The 8,175-nt window shown below is 41.2% G+C and overlaps 1 protein-coding gene across 8 annotated transcripts in view; it reads right to left on the bottom strand.

The window, feature by feature from the left end:
- Window positions 1-4,670, bottom strand: part of Bcl2l13 (BCL2 like 13) — a 79,317-nt gene extending 74,647 nt beyond the window's left edge. For 2 of the 8 annotated variants that reach the window (XM_027951095.3, XM_027951090.3), the window contains exon 1: window positions 4,503-4,664. The gene's annotated coding sequence lies outside the window, so the exon portion shown is untranslated. Of the gene's footprint in view, window positions 1-4,026; window positions 4,162-4,502 lie in introns of those variants that run through there. The other 6 variants (XM_027951088.3, XM_071610272.1, XM_027951089.3 and 3 more) reach the window with 5 other exon arrangements.
- Between the last annotated feature and the right edge of the window lie 3,505 nt (window positions 4,671-8,175).

The following is an 8,175-nucleotide window of genomic DNA, read 5'->3' on the forward strand; positions in this document are numbered from 1 at the left end:
CAAAGTGGCTTTTCTTTTTTTATGGTACTGGGGTTTGAACCCAGGATCTTGCCACATTAGGCAAGCACTCTACCACTGGGTCATATCTCCTGCCCTTTTTATTTGATATAGGGTTTTGCTAAGTTGCTGAGTATGGTGAGGAGTTAGTGGTCCTCCTACCATGTGGCTGGAATTAAAGTATGCACCATCACACCCAGCAACAAGGTGGTTTTTCTAATACAGACACCCAGAGTACTGAAAAATAAAAAGATTGTCATTTTTAAGAATGGAGCTGGGGGGAGAAAAAGGAAAAAGATAAATTGAATCAAAATTAAATATGATCTGAAACTACCACTCAAGGCTTTCCCAGAAGCAAAGCAACATACCTAGGTCCATCCCATTATTGCCTCATGGATACCATGTACATTTCATATCTAAAAAAGACATTTCAAGCTTCCTTTTAAAATGATGAGAGGAACAGAGTTACTTTTACTCTTTACATTTTATTTAGTAGGGCCTTTTACAATTAAAACTAGGTACAAGTTTGTAGTATTGAGAAATATTTACATATATCAGCCACAGTAGCACACACTAATCCTAGCTACTAAATAGACTGAGAGGAGTACTGCCAAATTCAAGGCTGACCTTGGTAGCTTAGTGAGACCCTATCTCAAAATAAAATATAAAGGGTGGGGATGTAACTTAGTGCATGAGGTACTAGGTTCAATCCAGCACACTATTAAATAAAATAAAATAAAATCTTGAGATAGGGTCTCACTTAATTGTCCAGGCTGGCCTCAAACTTAACAATCCTCCTGCCTCAGCTTCCCAAGTCACTGGGATTATACCTGTGGGCTCTCATGCCCAATTCCAGGTATATGATCTTAAACAAAAACTTTATCTTTTGCACAATTACAAAGAAAGTATTGGATATATTTATGTTAACAATCTGTTTCTTGCTCTGCCTTATACCTTTTAGTTTGTTCCTCTAAAATGCAAGTAGTTCTCAAGTCAGGAGGAGAGCCTGAAGCAGCTTAGGGTAACTTAACCCTATGTTTATATATTCCCCACAACCTGTCACAAATGAGACATCCACAATCCTTCAGTAAAAAATACAATATTACAGTGCTGGGAGGCCCTCAATGCATTCTAGGCAAATTTTCTACTACGGTCCTACATCCCTGGCTCCATGTTTTTATTGTTGTTGGTTGGTTGGTAGATTTTGTTTTTTATTTCTATTATGAGCACCAGTCAAGTTCGAGGATGGTAGTACCAATTATACCACAGGAATTAAGAATATTCTATGGACTACAATCAGAAGTTACACAGCAACTTTTAATCCTACAATAAAGTCTTAAGAAAAGCACATTTGCAGCAATGTGACAATCCACTGTACCTGTTTCCCAAACTTGTCTCATAATAATCATATTGAATGCTTGTTAAAAATAGAAATTCCTAGAATCCATCTCATACATACTAATTTGGAGCATCATACCTAAATTATTTTCTTTAATTTCAGAGAATTACAACATATTTTACAATATAACATTTTAAGTAGTTGCTAAATTATTTCAGAACCTGTTTTAGACCATTTCCTGCCACCAAAATAAAATTATAATGCAATAAAATTGTTAAATACTTGAGAGTTGAACACATCTATAATCCCAGTTTATAAAAAGAAAAAGAAAAAAAAAAAAAAACTCAGTCAAATCAAAACTATCTAATTTTAAACAGTAACAAAGTTTCTTGGTTGCCAAAATTTAGCGCCAAGACTCACTAGTGGTTTGGAGAATTTTTAGTCTTAAGACTTATTAGTGGTTTGGTGGTGCTGGCGAATCCAACCTCAGGGCCTTTGAGTCACTCACCCAGCCCCAGTAGGGAATTTTTTTAAAGTTCCACAGATTAACATGAGGTCCAGCAGCAGTAATTTCATGCTCTGCCACTTAATATATCCCCAGTGCCCAATAACAGTAAATTTTTAATCCATGCTTTATAAGTATTGAATTTTAGGTCTTCTTCAAAAGTAAAATTAATCATAATAAAAATAGTGAAATTACAGGTAGATGAGATAGTACATAGCTGTAATCCCAGCTACTTGGGAGGCTGAGTGAGGCAGGAGGACTACAAATCCAAAGCCAGCCTGTCTCAAAAATAAGACTTAAAAAGGACTGGGGTATAGCTTAGTGGTAGAGCGCTTGCCTAGTATGTGAAGGCCTGAGGTTCAATCCCCAAGTACCTACCTCCTTTCCCCCAAGAAACAATGATTGCTAACAGGAATGGTGTTTCTTTTTGGTGTATGAAACTGTGGTTATAGTTGTACAATTCTGTGGATAATACTGAAAACCACTGAACACTTATGTATTGTATGGCATGTTAATTATAACTCAAAAATCAGCTACTCTTGGGTTGGATGTGTTGCTCAGTAGTAGGGTGCATGAAAGCACGAGGCCCTGGATTAGATTGTTAGCACAGGAAAACAAAACAACAACAAAAGGGGCTGAAGATGTACATCAGAGGAGGCTTGGCATGCACAGGCTGTGGGTTTGATCCCCAGCCCAGCAAAAGCAAAAACAGTTACTTTGAAAATAGCTTCTTTCCCCAACTCTGTAATATGTATTAAATAAGAACTCTTAGTGATCATCTATTTGGAATATAAATAAAAACTCTGAGAGCTGGGGTTGTGGCTCAGTGATACAGCACTAGCCTAAAATGTGTGAGGCACTGGGTTCAATCCTCACCACCACATAATAAATAATAATAAACAAAGTTATAAAAAAAGGTTTTAAAAAACTCTATCTGAAAAAAAAGCAGGGTAGAAATACTAAATGTTTAAAATTTTTATGGCTGAAATAGTTTATAAGAAAAACATATTTTAAAAATAATTATTCTTGTTGGGCACAGTGGCACATGCATGTAATCCCAGGAGTTAGGGAGGCTGAGACAGGATTGAACGTTCAAGAACAGCCTCAGCAATTTAGGGAGATCCTAAGCAACTTAATGAAGCTTTGTCTCAAAATAAAACACAAAAAGGACTGGGGATGTAGCTCAGTGGTAAAGAGCCCCTGGGTTAAATCTCCAGTAACCACCCAGCCCCAAAAAAATTCTTATTGTAAATCACTAGTCCTAAAAGGTTAGTATAATTTTTGTTTTTGCAATACTAAGGATTAAACTCAGGGCAAGTATGCTAGGCAAGCACTCTACCACTAAGCTACACCCACCAGCCCTTTTTATTGTATTTTGAGACAGGATCTCAATATTAAATGATGTGTAAGTAAGCATATCTTTTTCAACTTTACACATCCTTCAGCTGAATTCAACTACTGGGACACACTCCTTCACATAAGAGTATGAGCCACGGAAAAGGAACAGCATCTGATCACTCAGAGTAAAAGGATTTTCAAAATCCTTAATTGTCTATTACCAAATGAATTAAAAGCCACATTTCATAGCTTAAATACTTTCAGTTCACAAGTACAAACGTGCAGGGTACAGTTATACAACTGTGTATATGAGGTATACACGAACACTTATTTTTTAAGGGGTTAAAAGGAAAAGAAAAACAGATATCTAAAGGGTGTGGCAACTCATCCAAGGTCACACAACAAGTCAGAACAAAGAGCAACATTCTGGTTATACCAACCTCCAGGGGAAATCTTACCAAAAAGATTGTTGTTTGGTTTTACATCAGAAATCAAAAAAGGGGAGAGGGGACTGTGAACTTAGTTCAAAATTTTACGCAGAGTCTGTGAGATTGCTATTTTGGATAAACACACTTGTGTCAGGAGTGGTTAAGAGCTAAAGAAAACTATCAGTCAACAGTATGTGCATATCTATCCGGTCAGATTGCTTCAAAAAGTCTAGGCGTTCTCCCTCATAGTCGGTTATGAAGGCAAGAAACTTGAGATCTCCTTGGAATGCTGACAGGATAAAAATCAACGGAAATAAAATGTGAACTGTATTGCTTAAAAGGGTAAGAAGGCAGGTTTTTCGGGGTGGGGGAAGGAAATGGGTGTCAAACAAGAAAGGACTACGGATGGCAAAACTAACCTATAGCTAGCTGTTCTAAGTGAATCGCATGCAAACCTTTTCTTCGACCAATCGGAAGTCCACGTTCTCCAGTATAGCTCTGAAAATGGACCCAAAGTTTTCCGTGAAGCTACTTGTGGGGAAGAACAGCAAAGTAGGGCAAAGGTCTGAGTTCCTACGCCTTAGATAGCCCACACTGGGGGAAGAAGTTCCCTTCAAGGGTCCGCAATAGGACCACGTTTGTCTATCGCGTCTGGTCCGGTTATAATGAAATGGACCCCCTCAAACTTCGAAAATCCGGAGTAGAGGAGCGCCGATAAATGCTTACACTGACACACACACGCCACACACACATACACACACACTCGGTCTCTCACTCACGCGCAGTGTGAACCAGTGGGGAGTCGGTGACTCCGTAGTCTCTGAACACCTTCCTCCCCGGGTGAAATCCGCCTCCTCACCCAGTTCTGTCTGCCCGGACCCTCCACTCCCCTCACCTGGCCCTGGCCCCTGCCCCAGAAGAGATGAAAAGCGGCGGCGGCGGTTGCTTCCAACAGGGTCCCCAAGCGGCGGTGACTGCTTCGACCCACTGCCCTAATCTACCGCCGCCGCCATGTTGAAAGGTGAGGTCACCCCCGGCGTGCTTCCGTCACCGCCGACGTGGGGGCGGGCCCAGGCCGCCCAAGAGCGCCGGAAGAGGGCGGCTCTGTCACCAGAACGGAAGCACAGACCACCGAGGCTTGGGGATCTCTTTGCGCAGACGTAATTGAAAAGCTGATCCTTCCTAGCCCGCTGTTCGCAGGCGTCGCTCAAATCTATGATTCCTGAAGTTGCGGAAGTTCTTGTCAAGTCATTTCCGGTCTTGCAATTCATCGTAAAGAACCAATTCTCCGTCTGCGGGATAAGTTTAGTTCTGCAGACATGTGTTGCGTTTCAAACAGGTGCCAAGAGAGTCTTAAGAGCTGCGGTGTTCTCAGCCACTTGTCGGCAAATGTGGTCCTGTGTTGTAAAAGATTCCCACGGAACGGAGCTGGGATGGCGTAGGGGGGGGTCGTTGTAGGCGGAGGGAACGGCCTGAGGGTAGATAAAGGAAATTTATAGTAGTAATACATTTTTGCTCACAGCACTTAGTGCATGGAGTATAATTTGTGTTAACGTGTTTTTGTTTATTTGAGTCCAATATTGCTTTAGATGAGTCACTAAAGGCATCTAGGCGACAGGGTATAATACCATACTTTAGGGAGAACCAGTTGGCCGTGGTGTCCTTGAAATGAATTGTTACAGGACATCATTGAAGATTAGGATTTAAGAAGTCCAAGAAAGTGTTAGAAGGCTGTGGCAACCAGTCTGGTTAGAAGTGATTAAATCCTGTTGAGGAGTGAGTGGGTTTCATTTGGGGTGAGGAAAATATGATAAAGCACTTGAAATTATATGGGGGAGATGGAATTAAAAAGGTTAAGATTGAGGATGTAGCTCAGTAGAGTGCGTGTCTAGCTTGCACAAGTTTCATACCCAAAAATGAAAAAAAAAAAAAAAAATAGTAAGTGTGGGCTGGTGTCACAGAGGTGGAGCCGTGCTGTTAATAGAGAAACTATGAAATTTACCGGGGAGGTTTTTTTGTTTGTTTTGTTTTTTGGTACCAGGGATTGAATTCAGGTGCCCTCAACCATTGAGCCACATCCCTAGTTCTTTTCATATATGTATTTACTTACTTATTTTTATTTTGAGACAGGGGCTCACGAGTTGCTTAGGACCATGCTAAACTGATGAGGCTGGCTTTGAACTGGCAATCCTCCTGCCTCAGATTCCCAAATTGCTGGGATTACAGGTGTGTACTCCCATGCCCGTCGAAGAGATATTTTAAGTTGAAATATTAGGAATGAAAAATCAACTGAGGTGTAAGTGGAAGAAAAGAATTGAGGCTAAAAGTGTAGTGTTTTGAAGGAACTGGAGGGAAACCAGGAAAGTGGTGAGCAAGAGAATATGGGACCTGTGGGCACAGAGGAGGCAGGCCCAGGGTGGGCAATGAAAGACCATTACAAGCAAATGGAAGACACTAGAGAGTCACAAATTGATAGTTTCATGCCATTTAGGTTGTTTGGTTTTGTTTTGGTTTTTTTGCGGTGCTAGGAATTGAACCCAGGACCTCACACATGGCTAGGCAAGCACTTAACATTGAGCCACACCCCTTGCCCTGTTCATTTAGTTTTTTTGTTGTTGTTTTGCTATGTTTTGCACCAAGGATTGAACTCAGGGGCACTAAACCACTGAGTCACATCTTGTATTTTATTTAGAGACAGGGTCTCCCTGAGTTGCTTAGGGCCTTGCTTTTGCTGAGGCTGGCTTTGAACTCGCAATTTTTGTGTCTCAGGCTCCTGAGCCACTGGCAATACAGAGGTGCACCACTGCGCCTGGTTTATCTAGGTTTTAAATCACTCATTATGCTGTGTGAAAATTTGGTTGAAAAGGAGCGAGAAGCCAGGCATGGTGGTGCATACCTGTAATCCCAGTGGTTCAGGAGGTTGAGGCAGGAGTATGGAGAGTACAAAGTCAGCCTCAGCAACTTAGTGAGGCCCTAAGTAACTTAGTGAGACCCTATCTCAAAATAAAATATAAAAAGGTTTGGGAATGTGGCCCTGGGTTCAATCCTCGACAGGAAAAAAAAAAAAGAAGAAGAAGTGCAAGCATCTACTTAAGTAAAAGTTACTACTTTTAGTTATAATTTGGCTTTTTTCTTTTTCCTTTACAAATTAATATTTTTTGAGCCAGACACAGTGGCGCATGCCTGTAATCCCAGTGCCTTGGGAGATAGGAGAATCGCGAGTTCAAAGCTACCCTCAGCAAAAGTGAGGTGCTAAGCAACTCGGTGAGACCCTGTCTCTGAATAAAATTATAGGGCTGGGGATGTGGCTCAGTGGTCAAGTAACCCCGAGTTCACTCCCTGGTACCAAAAAACAAAAACAAAACTATTTTTTAGTGTGTAATGCTGGGCATGGAAACCAGAGCTAAGCATGTGTTCTACTGCTGAGCTATACTCCTAGCCCTCTTCAAGAATTCAAGACAAATGAAGCTGGGGATGCAGTGGCACATTCCTGTAATCCCAGTTACTTGGGAGACAGTTCAATTGAAAGTTCTATTCCAGCCTGGGCAGTTTAGTAAGACCCTGTCTCAGAATAAAAAGTAAAAAGGGGCTGTAGGTCAGTGGTAGAGGTCTTGCCTTACATGTGTGAGATACTGGGTTCAATCTTGAGTACCACATAAAAATAAATAAAATAAAGGTATTGTGTCCATATTGTGTACAACTAAAAAATATTTTTTAAAAGGGGTGGGGCAAGCCAGGCGCAATGGCACACGTCTGTAATCCCAGTGCCTCAGGAGGCTGAGGCAGGAGGATTATAAGCAAAGACAAGGCACTAAGCAACTCAGTGAGACCCTGTCTCTAAGTAAAATACAAAATAGGGCTGAGGATGTGGCTCAGTGGTCAGGTACCCCGAGTTCAATCCCTGGTACCAAAACCAAAAAAACCACAGCATAAATAGAAGAGAGTAGAAAGCTACACAAAAGGGAATTAAAAAAAATATTTTGTTTTTAGTTGTAGTTGGACACAATATCTTTATTTTATTTTTATGTGGTGCTGAGGATCAAACCCAGTGCCCCGCACATGCTAGGTGAGCGCTCTAGCCACAACCCCAGCCCCACAAAAGGAAATTTTAATTATATCTGTGACATGATGTTTTTTTTCTTGGTACTGGGAATTTAACCTAGGGGTCCATTACCACTGAGTCACATTCCCAGTCCTTTTTATTTTTTATTTTGAGACAGGGTCTCACAGAGTTGCTTAGTGCCTCCTCACCATTGCTGAGGCTGGCTTTGAACTCGTGATCCTCCTGCCCCAGCCTCCTGAGAAGCTGGGATTACAGGCCTGTGCCACTGTGCCCGGTTGATAAATGCAAATTTAGGTGGCCGGTACAAAATATTTGAATTATTCTTAATACTTCTTTTTGTGCCCCAAAGTAGTAATAAGCCAAGATTCTGTTTTCAAAAACAAACAAAGGGGGTCTGGGGCTATGGCTCAGTGGTAGAGTGCTCACCTAGCATGTCCGAGGCCCTGGGTTCAATCCTCAGCATCACATAACAATAAATAAAATAAAGGTATTGTGTCCAACTACA

This window comes from Marmota flaviventris, chromosome 3 (assembly GCF_047511675.1).
Source record: "Marmota flaviventris isolate mMarFla1 chromosome 3, mMarFla1.hap1, whole genome shotgun sequence".
Taxonomy (NCBI): Eukaryota; Metazoa; Chordata; class Mammalia; order Rodentia; family Sciuridae; genus Marmota; species Marmota flaviventris.